This window comes from Anolis carolinensis, chromosome 6 (genome assembly GCF_035594765.1).
Source record: "Anolis carolinensis isolate JA03-04 chromosome 6, rAnoCar3.1.pri, whole genome shotgun sequence".
Taxonomy (NCBI): domain Eukaryota; kingdom Metazoa; phylum Chordata; class Lepidosauria; order Squamata; family Dactyloidae; genus Anolis; species Anolis carolinensis.
In genome coordinates this window covers 101,406,705-101,433,374 of record NC_085846.1, presented here as the reverse complement: position 1 = coordinate 101,433,374, position 26,670 = coordinate 101,406,705, and the positions used below count along the sequence as shown (strand labels likewise).

Here is a 26,670-nt window from a genome sequence, read left to right as displayed (position 1 = left end):
TATATCTGGAGATAAAGGACAACTGACATTCTAGGAAATAATGTTATGGGACGCAGGATATTTTATTTAAATACAGGACTATTTCTTAAAATCTGGGATGCCTGGCAAGCCAACGCGAATCTATCCCAGTATAATCTTAGTAAGAGTGGGGTTGTCTTTCTTTCAGGAGGAGAGAATGTGACTGGCCCAGGATCACCCACTGTGTTTCCATGGCCAAGAAAGGATTCAAACCCTGACCTCCCAGACCTCCAATTGTTAAACCATTACACCACACATGTTTTTATTTATTTATGGCAATATCATTTTGTCATGTCAATGTGGGTAAGATGGTTACAACCACATGCAGTAGTATTAGTAGCAACTCAGCCCAAACATGGTCATAGTCAGATATATTTTTCATTGTGATATTTATAGGAAAAGCTTCATTTATCACAATAGCTTATCCCTCCTCCTCCCAGAAAAACGAGGAAATTGTTTTTAAAAAGAAAGAAAAGAGCTATCAAGAAGAAAAGGAGTTAATAGACAAGGCTGATCACAGAGAAGTGGGATGGAAAACCATTATTTTGTCCTGCATCTACAGCTAACTGTAAATATTTGGATCTAATAAATGGATATTTTGGAAAATAACAGCAAAACAACCAATATCTGTTAGAGGCGTGGGTTGGCTTGAATGTGGGAGCCTAAATTGGGGTTTCTAATTTGGCATGAGGAGCTAAATCATTCCGCCTTCAGTTTTATGACACAGCATGAGTTTTATGAGTCACTTGATGCCAAGTTAAGTTCTGGATTTGTTAAACATCAAGAAAGAAGAGCCACACTATTGTCTTCAACCACAGCAAGGATCAAGGCACGTAATCCTTCCAAACACAGGCACCCTAATTTCTTAGCCCTTTCCATCTTTGACCAAAGCCAGTTATTTTCCTCCCTGTTCAGAAGAGACTGGACTTTTAATCTATTGCTTTATTTTCTGATCATTATTATCTTTGGAACTAGTAAGATTTAGGCAGAATTTGGGGAGGAGAGCATACAAAATGCCTAGTAGTCCCATGGTGATGATGACGACAACGATGAATATAAAGATGATGACATAACACTTCTGGAAATTACATTTATATGTTTATGTGCTTCTAGCAAGTTGCCCAACTGGGAATAATAGCTACTAACAGTGCATAGGATACACTTCAACATTTAACAGATGAAAACTGGAAAATGTTGGGTCAAGCAATGTGTGGTCAAGATGACAAATATTATTAATAAGAACACACACACTAGGAGTTTGCTTTTTGCATGATTCTATTTGGGAAGGCAAAATTCAGCCTCCTCTTCTCTTTTGCACCCTAGGTGCAGACTACATTTGTAATTTGACCCTTTGTACAGTAATTGAAGTCAACTATTGTTGTAGTCTGACAAGCGTCAGAAGATTTTTCTGAAAGTTCAGAGGATAAAGGGGGATGATGGGCTCCAAAATGAGGCATCTGTGAGTGTTCAGGGGGAATGGCAGGCAGATCAGGCTGACCAGGTTGATGTTTGGAATTCTTTAGATCGTTCCCAGGCAACTGGGGAAACTGAAAGTACCAGTTCCCTTGAGAAAAAGCCTTGGGAAGATGAGAAGGTTTCAAGGAAGTGTCAATTAGACTTGAGAACACAGGACGTGAAAAGCAGCCAAACTAGGTCTTCCCAGCGGATCTGAGATAAGATTTTGAAGTCCAGGTGTGTTAGACATGATCTCATGGGAGCCTGAATGGGCTTAAATTAAGTGGTTTGGCTTAAAGTATCTCAGAGGAGACAGCGTTGCTAATAGGGATCGGTCTCCTATTCATGTTTTCAAATTCCTGGTTCCTGTATTGCCAAGATTTATATTTCTGTCTATGCTTATATACCTTTGGAGAGTTTACCTGGGAGAGATTCCTATGTTCATGTTCATGGAAATACCTTCCATTAATTCTGTGTTTTTGAATTCCTTGGTTCTGGGATTTACCCTAACATTATTGGATTACTGCTACTGAATTCTGGTTTATTTTCTGTATTTTTATACCTGACTGTCTCTTTTGGCTTTGCCCTCGTCTCCCTTTTTATATACTTTCTTAAATAAACATTTTAATACTGGATCACTGGAGTCTGGTGTGATGATGGGTGAAAAGATGTCTCAGTGCTTGGGTTCAACAACTGCAGACAAAGGGGGAAAGTAGGTAAGATAAACTGGGATGTTTTGAAAGCAGCTGAAAAAAAAGCAGAAAATTAATTGGGACTATCCCTGCCAAATTGAGATAGAGGGTAAGATGTATCTCTCTCCCTCTCTCTCTCTCTCTCTCTCTCTCTCTCTCTATATATATATATATATATATATATATATATATATGTTTTATATTTGTAAGCCGCCCTGAGTCCCCTTGGCGAGATGGAGGTGGGATATAAAAATAACATCATCATCATCATCATCATCATCATCATCATCATCATCATCATCATTATTATTATTATACACACACACATGCACACATTCAGAAATAACCCTCTTTAAGGTCAGTAGTTACAGGGTTGGAGCCTACACAGTACTTGTGAACTTATGCATCTGGTTTCACTTTGCAATGTTACTAAGTGTGTTAATTTTTCATTTGAGCCTTTTAACAGTTTTTTGCTGTAGCCCTTGAGTTCTGGTTTGTATTTCAGCGCATACACTAAAACCACCAAATGCCTGAAGGCTACCATAACTAACTTAGCACATATGTAGATTAAATGTATAACTGTTCTCTACCAACCTCCACTCCTAATTTACATGACCAATTTTCCCAGAGCTATTGCTGTGCAGTATATGCTGTTGCAAACCACAATGGTCATTTCTCTCTTGGTGCAAAACGTGTCCCTAGATGGCTAGTCACCTGTTTAGAAAAATGTGGTGACTCTTTTTTTCATTGGGCCCAAAGGAGTACCCAATATTTTACTGCCACGGTGCAAGGAGGGGTCAACTGCTGTACAGGAGACATTCCATGGTTTGCTTTCTTTTTAGCAGCATTTTTGACCCCGGTCATGCAGTGATTACATTTCTTAACAGCTTTTCCAGCTTCCGAAACATTCCTTCACCTGTGAAACATTGGAGCTTGTGAATGGCAGGGAATCCATGTAAGGAATTGTTTTCAGAGTGGGGTGTTTGGCATACTAAATAGATTTATTTACTGCTTCCCCATGTGAAGCAAAGTGCACCTTGCAGTCCTCAGATCATTTACTCCAGAACTATCCCACATGAATCTGCTTAGTTACCTTCAAGAAATGTGTTAGCCTACTAAGTAGTAAAACAACCACAGAGTAACTATTTTTTGCAACTTATATACAACAAATGAATATGTATACAAAGAATATAAGACTGTCATATAAAGTGATTGATTATAGCCAAGAGAGTTCTCCAAAATAATCTTATAGCAATAATTTTCTTCTGGAGAGCTGCGTAAAGATCTTCAAAGAATGTCAAGAGTTTATAACATTAAGTTTTCCCATCTCATTCTCTCCTTCCCCAAGCCTCTTCGTTCCTTATCAAACATTATTTTGTGAGGCTCCTTGACTTTCCAGAAAAGTTTTTGGGTTTTTGCAGGTGGCTGTGGAGGGAGAGGACACAAAGCCTTCTTCCCATGAGCTTTGTTAAATTGAGTGATCCTGGCTATATTAAATATTTTTGAATTGTGTAATAGTAAATCAGGTGATTTTGCACACAATTAGAAGATAATCTTTTCAGCAGACTTTCAGAAAATGTCCATATCATATCCCTGAACCACTGGACATCCTACTTTGATGACATTCAATTAGAAAGACAATCAAAAAACTGTTTCGGCTGTAATTTCATCTAGAGAATGGTGTAAAAAAGACTAGAAAGAATCAAGGGTAGCTTGAGACACTGCCCAAATTTAATACCGCTTTGAGTCTTCTTGAGGAGACATAATGAACATAACAACAACAACAACAACAACAACAACAACAACGTGTCCCTAGATGCCTACTTACACAAAGGTTAGCTGAAAAATAAATCCAATTTCGAAGCTTTTTGGTTTCTCTAAAATAGCCTTTCCCAAACTGTGAAATGGCCACAATGGCAGTGGATGATAAACATTGTGGCTTGTGATACCCAGAGAGCATTCGCTTAAACAAGGAATTACGAATTCAGCTAAACAACATTTGATCCTCTAAATCAAAGCTGACATTGTGTGAGTTCTCAGGTTCTCTGTAGTTCAATTAAGATGCAGCAGATAACTTTAATAAGAGGTTAACTGCACATCAGTTAAGGTTAAAACCTACCCAGTCAACATTTAACTATGAAATTTAAACTCATGTCTTGTGTTTTCTGTATTTTAATCTTTGTTCTGTGTATTTTGATATATGTATTTCACAGAAATACATTTTAATATATGTCTTTTACATAATGTTATATAATTATGTGTTCTTAACAGTGTTGTGCCCCACCTCGAACCTCGAGAAGAGGTGGGTAAGAAATCATCATCATGTTACTAGAAGAACAACATATGTTAAAATCTACCATTCAGTTTCAAGGGAATGCTTTAATATATTTTGCTTATATATACCGTACATGCTGCAAGGTTTCTGAATTAAAATTAAAATGTTTACACTTTTTGGTTTCACTTTCCAACCAGTAATCATGGAATTCTGGGAAAGGGAAGGGCAAAAATAATCATCACAAGCAAGACAACATAAAACATAAGTTACTAGTCCGCCTACAATATATACATATGTTAATTATCCATGTTCAAAATAAGAAAAAAAAACTCAGAATCTTTGCAGTTACTTTTCCTGCAGAAGAAATAAACTTCCATAGGCTATATATTTAACCTAATTTTATGCTATTTGGACTTTAAAATCTGTGCAAATTATACCACAGCAAGCAAATGGACAGGTAAATTCGAGGCCAACTTCTTTGACACGAACAGCAGAAGGAGTGGGACGTCCACCTTCTTGCCACAGAGGTTTTCCAACTTTCCACAGTTTGTGAATCATACTGATCTGCACACATGATAATGTTACTCTTGTCTTTTAACAACAGAAGGTATGTGGGCACTGTTTGGCAGAAGAGGAAAAAAGGGAGACATTATTCAGTGTTAAGTAAAAAGTTTTGAGTTGAAGCTGAATTCATTTTAGGAGGTGCACAGAAGAGAAGTTTTCCATCCCATCTGCTCCTTCTCTCGTCAGACTCCAAGTCTCATCCCATGTAGCTGAGGGAGACTCCTGCCCTCTGGCCCCAAAAAGTGCCAGAAGTTCATTTTGGTTTTATGAAGTCCTGGAGGTTGTGACAGAACTTTTAGCCAGGTAGCAATGAAATACAGCAGCCGTCAGAGGGAGTAAAACAGCCAAAATATATTTCCATAGCAGTTGAACACTGGTTCCAAACTCATCTCCTCAAATACAGTTTATTCCAGTGCTTTCAAATCATAATCTCAGAATGAGATGGGGTGAAACAGAAGATTTACTCCAACTTCCAGAGCTCAATCCAACCAGAGCTTCCAGAGCTCAATCTAGCTCAACTTCCAGAGCTCAATCTAGTTTCTCACTAGATTGAATAGAGAAAAAATGATTTCCCTATATATGAGCCTCACAAAGGAATGAATATATAAATATGAGATAACCACACCATAGGTAAACACATCATGGCTTTGTTCCCTATCCTTTAACATTTCAGTCAGGTTTAGACTGACTAAAAATGCCCTGTTTGTCCAAGTACAGATATCTCAATCTGATCATTTTTGGAAATACTCAGCAAGAACACATGCATTGCAACATGTGCATGGAAATCGCTTGATTTCTTATCACTGGAATCTATCTAGCACCTTTATGTGTAACTGGACTGTACAAAAGGGGATCCAAACTGAGCCATGAAACTAGGTGTATATTGTAGCTGTGATTGCCTGCTCACATATGAATATACTTTCTTGATGCTGGAATACTACACCATTGAATATTGTTTCTGTCATTTGCCATTAAGTCGTCTTTGATTAATGGCAACCCTATGAACACGAATAAGTCCTTGCAAACTTAGACCTGTGGCTTTATTGACTGAATCAAGCTTCAACACAACAATTACACCACTCTAAAAGACAATTACATAAACTAATCTGTATGGATGAATATTCCACAAATATTGCCATATATCTGAAATGACATAATACAACCTGCTTGTCACAGATTGTGTATTTATGTGTTTTTAGGTCACCTGTTGATTTATGGTAACCGCATGAATTTCATAGGGTTTTCTTAGGCAAGGAATAAGTGCCACTTCTTTCCCACATTAGGGTTGTCATAAATTGAAAGCAACTTGACTAAATGGCTCTGTGTCTCTTCCTACATGCAAACAGCTGTATAGCATTCATCTAACATTTTCCCACCTTCCTGCTTGATGTTCAGCTAGTAATCTGAGCTTGGGTTATGATATGTGGGGAGCCAGCTTTATTGAAAGTACCTTAAGTCAGAGTTTCTCACTAGATTGAATAGAGAAAAAATGATTTCCCTATATATGAGCCTCACAAAGGAATGAATGGTTGAGAAACTTATGCGGCGAGTTTGTTTGATCTGCTGGCTATGCTCCCTCACTGGAATTTGGCTATCTGGTTGGGTGATCTGACAGAAAGCTTTCAAATGCAGCCATATGAGAACTGCCAGATTTCTCTGCCCATATGATAAAGCAGTTACAGACCCATGAAACAGCAACTCTTGCACTTTTCCCTCTGGTAAGACCCTGTGCGAACAATATGCTTTATTCATTATTTCATGCAGTTTGGGGATCTTTCAATACACCCTCTATAAATGTTCTCTGACTACAGGAAAGCCTAGATGATTTAGCAGCTCCAAACCTACTCCCACGAGCAGTTCTTTCATTAGATCTGCCATCAGTAGATTAGTCAACACTTGGGTTTAGCTCACGTGTGCATGCCATGATGTGGTTGAGTAATCTGCATTCTGGGTTTAAGTGCCCTGGATGGTGGTAAGGCCTCTTAGATGTTAACATGGAACTTTCCATTTAAAAATGTGGTAAGCCTGCTGTACTGTGCTGCCTTGCCCTATCCCCATTATATTGCATGGAGACCTAGGCTTCTGCTTCCATGCCAATGGTGTCAAAATTGTGACCCTCGAGGTGTTTTGGACTTCAGATCCTAGAATTCCAGGCCAATGGATAAGCTGACTAGGACTTCTGGGAGTTGGAAGCCCAACCATTTGGAGGGCCACAAGTTTGATACGTTTGCTCTATGCATGTCACTGCCTGCATTCATGTAGCAAGGTTGAATATTCCCATTGGGACAACACCAGGGATTAGAAAGGCTCTCTCCTTCTTTGCATATGTGTGTGGTAAACTTATCCTGACAGCCAACTGAGCCTCCAGGTTCAGAGGAATTTGTTGGAAAACAACAGAACACTTTCTCACTTCTCAGAGTCATTTGTTGGAAGATAACAATGGCTAAAAGTATTGTCTGCATACTCTGCTGGTGGGCCTCCCAGAGACATCTGGCTACCCACTATTGGAAACACATTGTGCCATCCTTGATCAAATGAAAGGCTTCCTTGAAATAAAAAAAATGAACACTGTATATTGAAGGAATGCTTGGATGCTAGTACGTGCTACAACAACAGAGACCTTAAGGAGGATTCTGGGAGGTCTGAAGATACCATGAAGCAAGATGAATTCCCTCCTTCAGGGTGGCAGAAGAGCAACACAGCAAATTACATCCCCACTGCAGGATCACTACCATCACTACAGAGGGCTTTGGCAGCAAATGCCATAGACAGGGGAAGCCTAACAAAAAGTGGCTGATGTGGCTGGGCATGACATATTGCTACTGTTCAGTTGTTGATTCTGTAGAGCAGTAGTTCCCAATCTTTGGTCCTGTAAGTGTTTCAGACTTCAACTGCTAGAATCCCAACCAGCTTGGCCAAGTCTTGGGAATTCTGCAAACTAAAGTCGAAACTATCTGGAAGATCAAAATGTGAAAATCACTGTTCTAGAGCAGGCATCCTCAAACTTTGGCCCTCCAGCTATCTTGGCCTCCAAATCCCAAAAGCCCTAGCCAGCTTGTTCAATGGTCTGGAATTCTGGGAGTTGAAGGCCCGAACTGTAGGAGGGCTACAGTTTGAGGATACCTGCTCCAGAAAGTCAGTCTGGCTGAGTTGACGGCAACACTTGCTGCTTTCCTGCTGAAGAGAATGCCACACACAAACAAACATCTAAAATGGCTCTCCACAGGTTCTACCAGTCTACATGTGTCTGGCTCTGACAGGTCTTTCCTTAGAGCAGTGGTTCCCAAACTTTAGGCCACCAGGTGTTTTGGGCTTCAACTCCTAGAAATCCCAGCCAACTTACCACCTTTTAGGAACTGTGGAAGCTGAAGTCCAAAACACCTGGATGCCCAAGGTTGGGAGCTACTGCCTTAGAGCAAGCAATTATGGGTGGGCCATGAAGACTACCTGATCCGTAGCAGGACAATCAGTCTCCTTCACAGATTTCTGTCTTGTGAAAATACAAGGATGAAGTAGTAGAAACAGAAGGGAATGTTACAGGTGAAGGACATCATTGTTTGAAATCTCTATACAATTTAAGAAACTAGAAAGAGTGATTCCACGATAAAAGCATTGCCCGAAACCATTCTAACTCTTAATCTAACCCCTTGTCTTCAAGTAGCTTATGTTTTCCTGATGCTAATGTAAAAACATAGGAGGAACATGGATTTTGGTCCTGGGTTCTTAGAATGCTTGCAAAAATATGGGCAAGCACATTTAAGAGCACATAATTTTCAATGAAAAACAAACTATGCTCACGTCAATACAATTGATGGAGAACATGAGCTTAAACTCAGGAGGGAAGGAAATTATTTGGCAGAGTCATGCTCAGTCTCAGCATCTTCTTTGCCAGCCAGTACAGAAATGTGTCCTGCATAAAATATGCATGCACATGTACACAACAGGGAACAGAATAAAAAGGACTAACATGAGGGTGAACAGTTCTGAAGATTAAAGAGGTCTATGGTCCTGTGTACTTGTTACCCAGTTTGTTCCTTGCAGCTGACAGCTATTCTGCTACAGAGGCATTACATTCTCTCTTTCTAAGGGACCATAAGCTCTCCTAAAATTACCAGGCACCGTGGAGTTGGCAAAGGTTGCTTCAGGGAGCAAACGTGTCTTTGGGTCCAAATGAAAGAGGTCCAAGTAGCAATTTTCGTTAAGATCTGGCATCAGATGGAAGCAAGAAAGCAACTTGTATTGTCGAAAAATAATTATGGTTTCTTTCCTCTTTCCTGAATTATGTTGTTTGCAATAATTACAGCAGTGATATGCTATCCTTCTGTCAAGTTCAAAGTCTTCATGTTTAGAACAGTCAGTCACATGGAGATAAATAATACAGTGCTTGCAACCAACTAGGAGGGGGCACCCTTAGCAGCAGCTGGCTGGCAATGGCCTACTTTTGCAAATCTACAGGGAGACGTGGATGCCAGTGTACCCCAGGACATGTCCCTGGATAAAAAATAAATAAATACTCTGCCTCTTTGCAGCAACCCTTGAGCAGCAACACAGTTGAAAGAAACAGTACTCGGTAATCAGCCACCAGCATCCTAATACATCCACTACCTTGAGAGAAACTGGTTGTGCATTGTTTTGTGAGAATGTTAAAGAATCTGACATCTTTTCATTGAAAATCTGAAATGATTACAAGCAAGGATTTCTCTTGACAAGCCAGGAGGCAGCACCCATAGGAATGCTGCCTTTTGTGCATGTCTACCATTATTTCCCAGAACGTCTACCAAATATTTTTTTGCCTCAGAGTTCAACGGTCCTTTGTAGTGCATTGACTGAGAAACTGAACTGCAAACCAGAAATCCCCATTTCAAAGGATCATCCTGATGAGCTCATTTTGAATGATTTGTGTTATATTATCATCTGACTTGAATTTTGTTCCTTGTCGCTCCTCCTCTCAAATGCTGTTACATTTTCTTCCATATTAAAAAAGCCTTAGCTAGTGGGAAGTCCTCAACACTACAGCAGTTCAAGTTGCAGTTCAAGTTATTAGTGATAAATCATTGAAATGGTGGAAATGTAGAGAGGGGGCACACCCACTCTCCAGCTTTTTTCGGGGGGGGAAAAACACCCTTCTCTACATGAGACCTAGATCACCATGGTATATCTCATCCTTTATTTCCTCCCTCCTATTTTACTATTTCGTCATTTTACGTTGGAAACTCAATGCTACTTATCTTATCAGCCGTAATGGGAGGAAGGAAAGAGAGGCTAAAGCAGAGGTACCATGAGCCAAATGATGACTGCACTGGCCTGCAAGTGAATTTTATCTTAAAAGTTGAGCAATAACACTGTGGAGAAGTTTCTTCAAAATTAAATATAAAGCAGGAACCCTTGAAAGTGTACACCATAAAAATTCCAAACCAAACATATGTGGAAACAGAAGAAAAAGTCAAGAGCAGCAGGGAGATTGGATGTACCCACAGCTAACAGTTTAGCCCACATCACTAGCAGATGTCTCCAAGGCGACTGGAACAAACCATTATTAATTATATTACTGTACCTATATTTGAACTTCATTAGAAATAAACAGTTGGGGGAAAAGTAGAAAATGAGGTAATTATCTGATGATTAGCAGAAGGAAAGTGGTTGGCTCAGGAGGAGGGAGAATAGTAAGTATAGCAAAAGACCCAACCACACAAATAATACTTTTGATCTCTCTGGATCAGGGGTCCCCAAACTAAGGCCCACAGGCTTGATGTGGCCTTCCAAAGACTTTTACCTGCCCCTCACCACCACCACCACCCTAAATTGTAGACTTAGGGTCACCCTAAGCCTGAAATGACTTGAAGGCACAAAACAACAACAACAATCCTAGTTAACTTGACTATCTCATCAACCAAAAGCAGGCCCACAATTCCCATTGAAATACTGGTAAGTTTATGTTAGTTAAAATTGTTCTCCATTTTAAATATTGTATTATCCTTTCATTTTTGTTGCACAACAAAAAAGACACGTTCACGCTATAGTCTGGCCCCCCAACAATCTGAAGGACTGTGAACTGGCCCGTTGCTTAAAAAGTTTGAGGAGCCCTGCTCTGAATGAACCCAAAACCCTAACCCTTGTTTCTATCTCTAGTCAGTATTTAACAAAGCAATCATTCGCCTCAGTCTGATTATATAATGTCAACAATATTGATTCGTGTTCAAGAATTACAGCAAACTGAAATCATGTATTAAGATAATGTACATAAAGACCATGGTGAGTTTAGATACCCTGGATCCATAGTCTTCTCAATCATATAACAGGCCCCTAGATTGGTCACCTTACCTACACCACATAGTAGATCTCTCTTTTCAATGAAAGAAGACTTCAGAGGAACACAATAACCTAGGAAGTACAGGAAGAAAGTGGGGTTACCTCACATCTCCTACCCTGTGTGTGATGAATAACGGAGGTGTCTGAGTCCATCCATGACCCTAGACATACTTTTTATTGATTAGCCCATTGGCCATATCAAGACATTTAACAAACACATTTAACACATACACATACAGCATAAAACCCACATTACAATCAAAGTTAAAATAAGCAGGCTGTTAACAAGGGGTCAAAATCATGATCCAGATCAAATATCTGTATCACCCCTACAGTTTACCCCAATTGCCATCCATGACGCTGAAAACCCCCTACTAGGGATTGCATTCTGATTGTTTCAGATGCCATTCTCAGAGCTAGATCCAGATGTAGGCATGGGCCATGGTTGCAATAAGTGGCCCATGCCTACATCTTTATGACTAGCCCCTCTCCTCAGCCTCTGAAAATGCTGAACAAGGGGGGGGGGGTGTCAAGAGGGGTCGGAAGGAGGAGGCCATAGTACAGACGTTTGAAGGGGAAGGGTTCATTCCTCCAAATTTAATAGCACGATCTTCCATGAATGTAGTTCTGCACCTCTGTTCAATAAATTTAGCAGTTCCCCATTTCTTTCTGCATCACAACATCCATTTGGCAGAATTCCTTGATTCCTACACACATTTTTTGTAAGGTTAGCAGGACCACCGTCAAGAGGGGTATGCTGCTCTAGCAGCTCAGTTTAATGTAGCTGATCTTTATGAAGAAGTTTTAACTAGATTGTTCTTCCAGAATCTGGAAATGAAACTTGTTTCTCAAGTTTCCCCTCCTTTCCAGGCAAGTACCAAAGCCATATATCTTATTAGTCAACGTTCATAACCTTATTGGAGATGTAGTAAATTTTTGACTTATAATACTATAGTGCAGTTGACTATTATTACGTAACAAGCTGATACTTTCCTGAAATATGCCTTAGGCACATAGCAGGGGGAACTCATTTTCAATCTACACCAAGAAGTAAATTGCTGAAAAGCACAGCAACTTTTCTTCAACCTTGATCTTTCTTAGCAGTAAATAGTTACATGTAACACTAGTTTCCTATGGAATCTCAAAAATCCTTCTCTGTAGGGCTTTCACCTTTTACTGGACCAATATTATTAAGTCAGAGCTGCTAGACAAGGGGCAATTATTTGAATATTTTTTCATCACGATCTGGGAAGGATTGAGTGAATTGACTCATCTTTTTAAGGCATTATCTTTGCAAATCCTTGCAACTTCCAGTAGTCAAAGAAATAAGTTTTACACCAAGGATGGAGGTGTAGGATTATCTGTTTGGATCAGAATGGGACTTAATGGTATTAAAGAACTGGTTCATACAAGTCTGTAGGTTACTTGAATTCATATGAATATATTTGTGTCATTCATTTGCAAAACTGGTACCAGCAAAGGCTCCCTTCTGGCGCAAATAGGAGCTTTGGGCGGGTGGATATCCATCAAGAAGACAGCGAGTGAACAAGAAAGATAGAGCTCATTATTCCACCCCCGGCACACCCACCCACTGCTGCTTAGAGCCCTGCTATTTACATTAACATGTTTATTCTGATACAAAGGTGATTGCGCATAAGATGATGAGTTTCAAGCTACTCACCCATTTTAACTTATTTCTCTCCCACCCTCCAGAAGCTCATAACCAACCCCCAATCCTTCCCATATCTTATTCTCAGGAGTATCAAACAGTGCTGGTATAGAACAACTGTAGCAGTGCATAGTACCTTCTGTGGTCATTTTTAAATCACACAACAGTGTGACTCTCCTGTTGCTGCTGTGTATTCCAAATGTTATTGTGTCACACCTTTTCATAACTGAATAGCTCCAAATATTTCTGCTTTTCTACTTCTGCTCCAGATTGGTAGGGCCTCCCTCTGCAGTTCCTATGTTGAGGAAGCCACATGTTGTTAATCGGTATTACTTTCCTCTTTTTCCCTTTCCCATTCCCAAGTTGGGCTATGTCAGTCAACATCTGGCAAACAGACATAGAGGACTTCATGGCGCACTTGAAAATAACATCCTCTAGGAGATTCACCAATGTACAAGTATATATATGTGCACAAATACACACAGAGAGAAGATTCTTGCAATAACTGACCAAAACCCATAATTGCACAATTCCACCAAAATAATAAAGCTGCATAATCCGAGAAGGGAAAACATGGGCAAGAAGTTCAACGATGTAATGTGGAATGTTGGTCATAAAAAAAATTCATAACCAAAAGTGCTATTATAGAAAGGGTGTGAAAGAAAGAAATGCTCTGCTATTATATTTGCCTTTAAGTACACTATCCATTTGCCTTAAAGGACACTATCACTTCTATAAAAGAACCTGGAAAAGAACCTACTAATCTAGCCCAACTCATTGGAGAATTGCCCTCATCCCCAATCTAGGCAGCCATGTGCTGTGAAACTCAGGATGGCAGAAGTTGAATTTCCAAAAAATCAATTTCCAGTCAACTATAAAAGAAAGAATTAAAATATATGTTGTATTACACATTCTGACGGCGCTCCATGCAGTCATGCCAGTCACATGACCTAGGAGGTGCCTATGGACAACGCCAGCTCTTCGGCTTAGAAATGGAGATGAGCACGAACCTCCAGAGTTGGACACAACTAGACTTAATGTCAAGGGGAAACCTTTACCTACACACACTGACAAATAAGTATTCTCATACACACTGACCAACTCCCTGATGCTCATGCCATTGCTTCAGAAGGCTGTTCTGCTCTGCCTAAAGGTAGGACCACACTGTCCTGATATAGATCAAATGGGAAGAGTTTCCAGAATCTAATGACTATGGACAGCGAAATGTGAACCAAAGAGGATAACATATAATTACACAGTCTAAGCATCTTTGTAATTCTATGTGTATGATCCATGTATCAGTAGGAGGTTAAACCAACTCAGAAGAGCTGGTACGTCTGTAAAAGGATTAGTTGCATAACTGAAATACCACATGAGTGGATTCTGCCTGTGTTTCTACCTAAATCATATGCTTTGCTCAGTCCCTCCCACAGCTTGATTGTGAGATCCCTGGACAGGTTATTATTTATTTCAGCACTAACTGGTAGTACCAGTCATGCCTCTTCAGCTAGGAAGACAGATGCAAGTCCAAGCACTCTTCCCCCACAACATATGTATATGATGAGATAATACACATCTGGAACTGAACACTCACTGTGTAAATCTTTGTCATGCAGCTCTGGGCAGAGCAAATTTTACAACTGTATATATTATAAGATAGCACTTTGTAATAAATTAATCACATGGCTGGTTGGTCTGGAGTAGTTGTTTTTTGTTTTGTTTTTTTTAAAATCAACCCAGCACTTATTTGTTTTGTATACACCTGATTATGTAGAATTTAAGAAATACTTATAATATTCAGATTGAGCATAGCTTATCCAAAACTATTGGGACCTGAAGTACTAGGGATTCTGGAATACTTATATTTGCATATTATGCACACACATTGAGATGGGAGATGGGACCAGTGTCTACATACAATATATTTCATATCCTTGCTACACACTTATTTGAATGTAGTTTTATATAAAATTTTAAAATAATTTTGTGCATAGGACAAAGTTTGTGTACATTGAATTACCAGAAAGCAAAGATGTCACTCTCTCAGCCACCCATCTGGGATTTCAAAATTCAGAGCATTTTGGGAGTCATTATAAGGAATGCTCAATCTGCAAATCAAAACCCCTTTCCTAGGGAATGTCAATTAACTCAGCAAGAGGAGCAAAAGGGGTGGGATATCCTATCCTTAACCGAAGTGAACTAAAATAGGCCATATATTTCATATTGGAAAGTATTACTAATATTGTGCCTCACTTCTTAGAAGTTACAGAATCATAGAATTGGAAGAGACCTCATGGGCCATCCAGTCCAACCCCCTGCCAAGAAACAGGAAAATCGCATTCAAAGCAACCCTGACAGATGGCCATCCAGCCTCTGCTTAAAAGCCTCCAAAGAAGGAGCCTCCACCACACTCTGAAGCAGAGAGTTCCACTGCTGAACAGCTCTCACAGTAAGGAAGTTCTTCCTAATGTTCAGGTGGAATCTCCTTTCCATCTGATTTTTCTTATTTTCTGTTGATGTATTAAATTCTAGCAGGATCGAGATTCCTGGAGATTTACAAGAAATAAGATTGAGTAGGGCTGAAGAGCCTTCTCTTTTTTGGCACATACATCATTAGATTCTCATACCAAAAAAAATCCTACCTAGATAGCCTTTCTCCATGGCTTCAATAATCAGATAAATTTTTGATACAACTAAACTCTTCTTTACTAGCGGGTGGGAAATTAATCCTTTAAGGCTGCTGCTGATTATGATTGACAACATTTTAAACAAATGTTTTCATGTTATATTTTAAAGTATTTGTTGCTTTTTAAAGTATTTTTCCCATTTCTTCTAAACAGCTTTGAATATATAGTGTATGTGCATAAAAAATTAAAATGCATCAAAAATGAACCAAAATGCATACATAAAGAGTCGTGATGGTTTTCCACTTAATTCTGTCCCCCACGCAACTCAGTTTGAAAACAACAGTTGGAAAGACTGTGTCAAGTTGACTTTAGCTTTTCTTGCTGTAATGTGATTCCCTTCTTCCCCGGGAAGTGAACCTTGAGGGGCTGAAGAAACAAAATAGTCATAGAAGGTATCAATGATTGTAAAGAGAATAACACAGAAAGCCACACTGTGTGGATAAAAATGTGCTATGGAGCAGATCAGGGCGGAGGTCTTTTTCCTTTGCAGGCAGCCCTTCTACTGTATAAAGGGCGCAGTCCTGTCAAGGAAGAGGGCTGATGGAGTTCCCAGCTGGACTTCTTTGGCTCACAGTGACCTCTGACTTCTCCCTCCATGAACAGGTGATACCAACCAAGCAAGAGCATTAAGGTCCTGCTGTTCAAGGCTCAGCCAACAGTCAAGCAGATCCACTGATCAGACTTTGTCTTATCTCTCTGAACTGTAATTCTGACTAATTACACTTATTAGTATAATTTCTCTCCACTCCTACCATCCCATTTTTAAAGAAAGGTAAGTGAGTTGATCTCTGCAGCCAAAAGGAAAAATTTCGGATTGAGGACATGCCCTGAATCATTATGAGGAGATGTTATTTTAATTTAGTCCACTATTAAATTGGTTCTTTTATCATACTATTAGTCATCATTATTATTTTTTTCTCGTCAGGAGCGACTTGAAAAACTGCAAGTTGCTTCTGGTGTGAGAGAATTGGTCGTCTGCAAGGACGTTGCCCAGGGGACGTCTGGTTGTTTGATGTTTTACCATCCTTTGGGAGGCTTCTCTCAAGTCCCCGCATGGGGAGCTGGAGCTGACAGAGGAGGCTCACCCACTCTCCACGGATTCGAACAGCCCAACTTGTTGGTCAGCAGTCCTGCCGGCACAAGGGTTTAACCCATTGCACCACCAGGTGCTCCTTCATCATTATTAATCCCTGTCATGCCATTTTTCAAATATTTTTTGAAATGTCCCAGTTTATCTCTCCTGCTCCTACTTTTTCCCCTTGTCCTTGGTTTACTTCAGTTACCACAAAGCGAATGCCAAAGATGTTTGTACTCAATGAAAGTGAACAGGGGGAAAAGAGAGGAGCAGTTGGGATCTTGTCCTTCCCTGCAGGCTCTGGCAAAAAGCAAACTGCTGAGATCTCTCCTAGCTTATGTGTTCCTACTTTTGCCATTTTACCGTATTCTAATATTGCTTAGCCACACAGGCCCCAGTTTTCATCTGTGACATGTTGGAGGTTACTGTAGCTGAAATTTTCGAAACATGGGAAGCCACTAAAACTGTACAAAAGCAATAAACATTTGACTTACAAGCAAAGGTTGCAGTGGGAAGGATTTCAGTTTAGCTGGACTATGTTCAGAGAGGAAACGACATATATGACAGCGGCTAAATCTCAGTATATTTAGGTACTGAATTATTTATGTTGCAATGTACTTGGGTGGGTTAAAGAGAATGATCTTTTAATCGTTTAATGTTAAATCTCTTCCTCGCCATCCAATTCTCTTTGGCCACTCTTAGGTCCCTTCCACACAGCTGAATAAAATCCCACATTATCTCTTTGAACTGGAATATATGGCAGTGTGGACTCAGATAATCCAGTTCAAAGCAGATATTGTAGGATTTTCTGCCTTGATATTTTTGGTTATATGGTTGTGTGGAAGGGCCCTTAGATGGCAAAAACTAGCACTGCTTTTTTATTTGGTGTTGGAAAACTGATTGGAGCCATTTGGTTTAAAAAAAGGTCACCTGACCCCAGATTATTTAAACCCCAAGTTGATAAACTGAAGCAGGTCATCGGGGCAGTCTTAGTTTCAGATAATTGTTTCTGGTCCTGTTATAGATAAGAACACATTGAGAGCCTTGTGTCACTTTGAAAGTCTTGTTGATGGCTCCATTGGGAAGGAAAACAGACCAATGGATAGAAATTCCAGAGTTAAAACTGAAATATAAATACAGAAGTCATTTCAGTACCTGAATACATGTGAATCAATAATGTTGATCCACCAAGATAACTTGAATAGGGAACAGAGAAATAAAACTTTTTTGGCCATGGATCAAGAAACTGCTGCCAAGTTTTTAGGTCACAAAATTCATAGTTTGCCTATGTATACAAGTGTGAAGTTAGAATTCTGTATCATCTAAGCAAAAAATAAAAAATAAAAAATCTAATATCCAGCTAACCCATATTGGGAGTGTATTCTTAACAACTAAAAAAACTAGCAAATCTCTGCACAATTTACCTACTTCCTGCACACTTTCAAATTGGGGATTATTTAATCTATGTAGTCTATCTATACTATTGGCCTGGGTGCCTGCCCACCTGCTCTAAGCATATATTCCTTGGACTTAGCTGCATGATAAGCTTTTGTTTTGTTAGAGATTTGAGGTAATGAATCTTCACTGGACTTCACTGAAACCATGATTCTGAGCTTTTTAGTATTTAAGATTTGCTTTGTGGCACCACATGATTACTTGGAGAATTCTGGACTATTAAATTCATGTTCCAGCTCTACCTACATGCAGTTGCTTTTTGCCAGCCTGGTGCAGAAGGAGATGAGAACTAGTGCCAGGCATTAGTTGAGTCCTCGAGTGTTTAAAAATAAATATAGCATTAAAAGAACACTGAGTATATTTTCAAGTAGTTCCTTCATTGCCTTCCTTTGCACATGTCCACAGAGGTAACACATGGCTACAACTGTAAAAAGCCTAAAGCGCTTTACCCATCTTTGTATGGCATGATTTTTCTGGACTCACAGATCTTCCAGTAGATGCTGCAAGTGGAGAGACAAAAAGCTCGAATAATCAACACTGACATAATCACAGGATGCTTGGTTGAACATGCGGGATGACTAGGCAGTGGCTACAAGCATCCCTATGAGGATAATGTGCCCGCATAGTCAATTTGGATGAAGAATCCTTTCCACATCAGAAATTAAATTGTAGAAAAATGTGTCTAAATGCCCAACCCGTGATTCCCTCATTGTCAAAGCATTTAGACTTAAATTGATGGGTATCCCTCTGATTCCAGTTGGCTTGGCTCTCACTGCCAATTTCAGAGTGACTCTTTTCTCCACAGAAAAAACCTACTGGGGAAAACCACCTTTAAAAAACTGAATCAGAAACTAAGGTGTAAGTGAGGGAGAGAAAACAAGTGGAAATAAAAATTCAGATATCAATCAGTATGAATGCTAAAAAGACAGAAATCCAAGCAGAGTTTCTGACTACATATATGAGATCCTTGGGACCTTCCCATAAATGAGGATACTATCCCTGCTTCGCTTCACACAAAATGAGTTCCAGTGTACATCTTGAATCTCCAGAAGAGAAATGCAAAACTCGGTGGCTATAAATATGAATGAATTATGAAATGAAAGCAAGGACACATGTAGATTTAACAGCTGATATCTTCTGTAGTGGCATGGATCTTTACATCACTGGTGGACAAAATCATGTTTAGTGAATAGGAGACACAGTACCTGCTTAGTTTTTTTTTTAATCGTGTCAGAAGCGACTTGAGAACATACTGCAAGTCGCTTCTGGTGTGAGAGAATTGGTTGTCTACAGAGATGTTGCCCAGGGAACATCCGGATGTGTTACCATCCTACTGGGGGGCTACTCTCATGTCTCCGCAAGCTAGAGCTGACAGACTAGAGCTCACCCCATCTCACAAATTTGAACCATTAATCTTCAGGTCAGCAGCCCAACCTTCAGGTCAGTAGCCTAGCTGGCACAAGAATTTAACCCACTCATACCTTTACAATTCCCTCCTCAGAGAAATATATATGGAACTAATAAAATAAAGATAGTTTGAAATAGAAAACAGGTTTTCTATTTCAAAGTTATTTTTGATTGATATGCTGGTTTCCTCAATGCTACATTTTTAAATCTCATCCCCACCCACTGATATGTTTCATATAGAAAGCATCATCAATATGACATCAATATAAAACTTATTAAATCCTTTATTATATCATATCCCAAAAGTTTGGATATTGGATAATATAGAATCACAGTCAAGAAATGAAATAAAATATGTCACTGCTCATTAGAAGCTTGGAAGTATGTTCTTTGTGGTTTTATTGAACATATTTTGTGAAGTGCTTTGGGGAGACCAGTTAGACCAATAAATAACGAATACAATGGATTTTGAAGGAGGTAGGGAATCAGTGCTTTCCTTGGCGAGAGTGACTATCATGAGCTATGCAGCAGACCACAGGTTTTTGCTGTGAGATGGTGGAGCACCACTTTTCTTTGACATCCTTCAATAACACAATGAGTTGAAGCCATGCACACGGATTCCCCTCCAAAGGCTCTTATTGTTTGGCCCAAACCCAAAAGAGTCTATTTTCTAAGGAAGCTCTTAGTTACAAAGAACTGTAGCACTGTTCCAAGAGAATGAATACATAGAACATAACTCAAAAGTACCATTTTCATAAAGATTCTAATTAAGACTATAAGGACACTTTGAAAATGGTTTTGTAAATCAATTAGAAAGCAAAGTCACACAAGACCCTTGTTTTTCCTACATATGTAATCCAAATCCTGTTTAAAAAGGATAAAATACTTCCCTGGCAGTTCCCCATAAATATTTTCCACAAAAGTTCATTTTTCCACATGAGCAGACTCTGAGTATGCCTGAGTATGTGTGCGAATTTCAAATTAACTCTTGATATGGAAGCGAGAAAATTCTTGGCACCATTATGTGGAGTTGAAATGACATCAGCTGGACTTTCTCTGCTGAGACGTAACCACATTTCTTTGTTCTGAACACACTGGATTTAGGCTGCGTCTTTCCTGCAGCCCTGACCATATATAGGATTTGAACTCCAAGTGGCCATCTGCATCCAGAATATCTTGATTTACTAGCCACAAAGATGGGAAATGCTAAAGTAGCATTTCTCATAACACAAAGAATGATTACTTCCAGCATTAAAGATATGTTACATCTGCCAACCGGTTGGATTCGTGATAACTGTTGCCCAGTCCTGATGTCAGAAGAACCCTTTGCATCTTTCTCAACTATGGGTGCATCTACACTATAAAATGAACTATGAGACTGTTTTAACTGCCATGGCTCCATGTTACAGAGTCATGGGAGCTGTAGTTTTGCAAGGTATTTAACCTTCTCTGCCAAAGAGTGCTGGTGTGACACCAACTCCCATGATTCCATAGCATTGAGCCATGGCAGTTAAAGTGGCATAAAACTGCATTCATTTTACAATGTAGATCAGGCATGGGCAAATTTTGGCCCTCTGGGTGTTTTGGACTTCAACTCCCACAATTCCTAACAGCCGGTAGGCTGTTAGGAATTGTGGGAGTTGAAGTCCAAAACACCCAGAGGGCCAAAATTTGCCCATGCCTGATGTAGATGCACTCCAAGAGTCTCAGCAAATTAGTGAAATAAAAATGTAAGCAGCTTGAAGCTAGCAAATGCATTATGACACCAGATTTTATGGGCTGATTTTATGGGATGTATAACATTTTTTCCTAAATTATAGTTGTGTATATGAGAAGATATACACAGAATGGGGAGGCTGGGTTGTAAACATATAGAGGAAAATGAGACACAGGCAATATGGGCAGTGACGATTAATTGTGGCGACTGACAAAACAGCTTTGTGCCAAGTTTGAGACCTCCGCACACTGACAAATGTGATGGAAGATAGCATATCTTTTAGTAGATTAAAGATTAATCCTCTTGCTTGGTTTTCTTTTTATGGCACCATAACGGAACAGGGTGATATTATATTATTCTGTTGTATTGTACACCAACTTGAGGCCATTTGCAGATAGCTGATGCATTTTTAAAAAATGCCCTAGCTCTTTCTACCCTGTTTCCCCTAAAATAAGACATCCCCAAAAAATAAGACCTAGTATAGGTTTTGCTTAGTTGCTAAATATAAGGCCTCCCCTGAAAGTAAGACCTAGCACCATTTGTGTTTGGAAGCATGCCCGCCGAACAGAACACCAGAGCATGCAGGTTTGGTAAATGTACATACCATAGATTGTTGTACATGGAAATAATGGTAGTAACAAGAAATTCTTGATAGGATTCAGAGTTTGTCTGGTTATGCTGGTTTGTGATGACAACTACTGTGTAGTATATAATAAATGTTAATTTTTTTGTTCAACAATAAATGTGAATTCTTCTTCATGGAAAAATAAGACATCCCCTGAAAATAAGACCTAGAGCATCTTTGGGAGCAAAAATTAATATAAGACACTGTCTTATTTTTGGGGAGCACACGGTATTTACAGGCTGGATTCAGGCTTGAGTATAAAGTCAAGTTAAATCAGTGGGACTAAAGTCAATCATTAACAGCATCAACCCTATTGATTTCAATGGGAATTAAGTATTTAATTAATTAATTAATTTCTATCCTGTTTCAGCCCAGTATGGGACTCAAAATAAGACAATGTGATGATGCATCCCAGTGTGTAATGATGTAACTCTGTTGCATTAGTGTCGACAGAAGGAGACTTCACAGATGGAGACTATCCTATCACCAATGGTCATTGTTGGCTTCCAGATCTGTCAGGCAATGAACCCACCTTTTAGTTTTAGTTCAGACATTAAAGGTACCATCTGAGGTATAAACCTTTATTTTCCAAATGAGATCTTGCATAAACCCTTTAAACCCTAAATAGCCCCTTTAAACCCCACAAAGGACTTTTCCAGAAAGAGAAAAGTCCCTGGAAGTATCGATCCTTTTGTTTTGATTTGATTTTATCTACATATATCTACATATATCTTGGTGTCCCTCATTCCCCTCCCTTATGTTCTTCCTTCTTCCCTTTCCACAGATCAGACCTCATGCCTAGACTCAGGCAACATTTTAGAAACTGATTTCTATCCATTTCCACTAAGCCCTTTTTGACTATTATTCAGAAGTTGTAGTCAAAGTGTTAATGTTTTTTGGTAATATTATACGAGTTAAGCTTTGAGATTCTTTCATTGCTAGCATTCCTCATTCCCTGGCTGAATCTGCTCTCCTGCAAACGGATACTGTGCTTCTTGGCATCTACCGTCTTAGCTAATTTTGGGATCACATAGCTTGCCAGCCATGGATAGGTATAATTTATTTGGGAAAGATTGTGTTAATGTAAACTGACCTGGTGAGTGGGAATAAAACAATCTTTGTAAATGCTGGGAATACTTCAGAATTACAGGAAAGTCAAGTAAATCTCTTTTTTCAAAAATTCAAAAGAGACCTTTGGTTTCAGTCTAGATGGGCATTAACAGGAGAGATATCAATTGCCAATCATCCTCTATTGCGGATCTACTACTCCCATATAAGGAGTGGCGTCAGGGATCAAAACACAATATTTGGAGGCAGGAAATGTGGAGTAATGGTTAGAGTACTAGACTGGGACTTGGGAGATCCAAGCTCAGGTCTCCAAGACATGCAACTCTGGGTGAGCTTGGGCCAGTTACTCGCACTCAGCTTGACTTATAGCACTGCTATGAAGATAGAAGCAAAGTGAGCGAGGAACCAAGAATGCCACTTTGACCTCATTGAAGGAAGGGCGGCATATAAATGCAAATAAATACATAGGAGACCTTTAGAGGTGCCAATAAAAAACAAGAAAGAGTGGAGCAAAATGTTCTTTTCTCCCTCCTGAAACCCCTGATCTGCTGTTCTAAGAAGCTCTTGTATGTGAGACATCTTTATTCTCCTTGCTGCCCTTTTTCTTCACAGGCTTTCAATGCCCATCAAATTATGGTGAGATTTAAAGAAGAGAAAGCAGCAGTGAGCCAACAAAGCAGCCATGCACATCACTGCTGGCTGAACTCAAAAAGTATCTGATCCCAAACTATCAAGTATGGTGGCTTTGACTTAGACCAGTAGTTCCCAACCTTTGGTCCTCCAGGTGTTTTGGACTTCAACTCTCACAATTCCTAACAGCTGATAAAATGGCTGGGATTTCTGGGAGTTGAAGTCCAAAACAACTGCAGGACCAACGGTTGAGAACTACTGACCTAGCCCATGTTAGCTGAATTTAGTTGCCACTAAGTTAGCCCAGTGTTTTATGTTTTTTAAAAACACTTCATTCAAATTTTACACATGTGAATTAATCTTCATGTGATGCATAGGAAGGGGAAGGCCTATTTCAGGTACTATACGGGATAAAACAAGTTGAGGAGGAAATTATTTCAGATTCTAGATCTATCAACAAACATGGATTTCTGCAAAAGAATGAACTGAATGTAGGAGTGGGTCATGAAAATACCTTGCTTACTGCTCAATTTTAAAAGTGTTTACTTATGTGCTTTTATATATTAAAATTAAATGCAAAATAATATAAAAATGAAGATCGGGCACATAAATGTTAAAGAAACCCAATTCTGTAATATGGAGTAACTGTGCTGGTGGCGCAAAGCCTTAAAGAAAACTGGGTTGCTCCAGCACTGAAGTGACACAGAGTTCTGTGTTCAGACTTAAACTAAAAGACATTGCTTATCAGAATAATCCACAAGCACTTACAAAATGACATGTAATGCTGGCATACTTGGAAAACTATGACAAGGTATGTTCCAAACAAAAAGGTTAGGGTTCTTTCTGGAAATTTGTTTGGATGTTCATTTCTCAGGAAGCTGAGAAATGAACGTTAAACAAATAATATTAATTATCTGCAGGATTAGACCAAACATCAATTTAAAACATAATTTAAGTCAAGAAGTTCCTGCCTCCAAAGAAAGTAGTATGTTGCAATCACACTAAGAATTGTTGTCCATCTAGTGGAATTTGATTCTCTCAGCATCAAATAATGTAATCTGAGTGGTGGGATTATGCAATATGTCCACAAGAAAAATGCTGTATTTTGAAAGGAGGTTTTTAGATCTCTGGGGAAAAGAGGGGAATCATATCTATACGTATATTTATTGAGGTGGAGATCAGAGCCCCCATAAATGATATGTTTTTTAAAATTCACAACAATGATATGTCATATACAATAGACATCATTTGGATTAATTCCCCCATTGGATATATGAGGATATAACAGTTGTGATAAAGCCTCCTTCAAAAGTTAGCAAACCAATTACTTTGTTTTCTGAACATATTTTTAAAGTGTCACCAATTTCTACTCACAGAGAAAAAATGTGGTCCAGCATTTCCCTCTCATCATCTGTATGGCACAGAAAGGAGGAAAAGGGAGCAGGTACTATTTACTCAGTTGAACAGTGTGTGCATACCGTTTTTTGAAAGTGGGTATTTGCAACAATGCTTTGTAATTTGCCTTTCAGTATCAAAGAGGTTTTTCATAAAAAATGAACCCTCACTGTGCCTTTGAAAGAGGTGCTCAATTATCCGTCAGCATTGCATTAAAGAAATACTCCAGAACACAGGGCTGTCTTGTTACTATAACAGCATTAAGATGTACACTGTAAACACAGCTAGTGTGATCAGGTCAGGCACAGCTTTAGCTCATGGCACAGAGGAATTGCACCGGTGGCAGATGGACTTGGAGAGTGACCACACTCCACATATACCCCTCCACCAGTAAAAATAATCAAGCTGTGATTGTGACTATTTCAATCAAAGAACATCCAATTTTACCACTGTCCTTAGCTTCACAGTTGCCCAAACATATACACACATCCTTTTTCTCCACATGTCACAAACGTCCTGGTGTGACTCCATCCATGTGGTGTCCTTTCACTGGTCCACTCAGGATGAATGTACAGAAATAGGCATCAGATCAGTTGAACAGTTCAAAGTCCTGAATACTTTGCCAGAAGTACTGTTAAGTGTATTAACACAAGGCTTTTTCTAGCTGCTTTTGTACATATAAACACATATAAACAGAGAGAGAGAGAGAGAGAAGAAAACCTTTACCTTGAAAGCAAACAGGAAAACACCTTGCTTTCCACTCATGGATCAGAACAAGCCGGATAAACCCTCCTCCCAGCAGATTCGTCTGCGGAGAAGTCTTTCAATCCCAGCGAGCGGCTCTAAGTTTGCACTCTGAATAGAGGCTGTGTTATTTTAACCGCAGGATTTCTAGTCATGGGGGGAGGAGAGATGGATTAGGTACGTTTGCAATCTAATGCTCCGAGTTCCTTGCACGAGAAGAGAACAGCCTGAAGCTTGCTGGAAAGAACTTTTGTGTGTGTGTCAAGAGGTACATTTCATGAGACCCCCCTCAAAGCAATTATGCTTAAACTAACATGCTAAAGAACTGTAAAATTCCAGAGGAGTAAGATAACGTATGTGTGTGTGTGCTCTTTCCCAAATAAAAGGCATGTGTGGAATTTCTGGCCAAAGAGTGACACAAGGAAGATGGAACAGATGTACTCCATGTGAGCCGACCTGTATATCAAGGGCAAGGACCATGTGTTATGGAAGAACATCTCCAGCATTGGTCCATTTGAAGTATTATATTTGGCACATATCCACATAACACCTTCTTCCATTCTCAGGTCAGTGCAAACAGACATCAGATAGAGCATTAATTCAACATTTTCTTACATCCATATTTGTAAAGGCTCGGTTATAAGTACCTACCAAAGGTTGTCTGGGAACTAAACCAGGAAGAATTTCATGGCCAGATAAAGTCATTTATCTTATCAACCTTCTGTCTAAGAAGACCCAATGGCTGAGCAAGGTCAGCGAGACCAAATTAGATTAGAAGAGGAAAGGCTTCACTGCCAAGATGGTCCAAATTGTGATCATCACATGGAACAGCTATATAGTTGGCTCTTGACAAGAGATATGTGAGAATTTCATTGAATTCCCTTT

The 26,670-nt window shown here is 39.4% G+C and overlaps 1 protein-coding gene across 1 annotated transcript in view; it reads right to left on the bottom strand.

Annotated features, from left to right (window-relative positions):
- jcad (junctional cadherin 5 associated) overlaps positions 1-26,047 on the bottom strand; it is a 70,543-nt gene extending 44,496 nt beyond the window's left edge. Inside the window, exon 1 of the mRNA XM_008112374.3 lies at positions 25,768-26,047. The gene's annotated coding sequence lies outside the window, so the exon portion shown is untranslated. The remainder of the gene's footprint in view (positions 1-25,767) is intronic.
- Between the last annotated feature and the right edge of the window lie 623 nt (positions 26,048-26,670).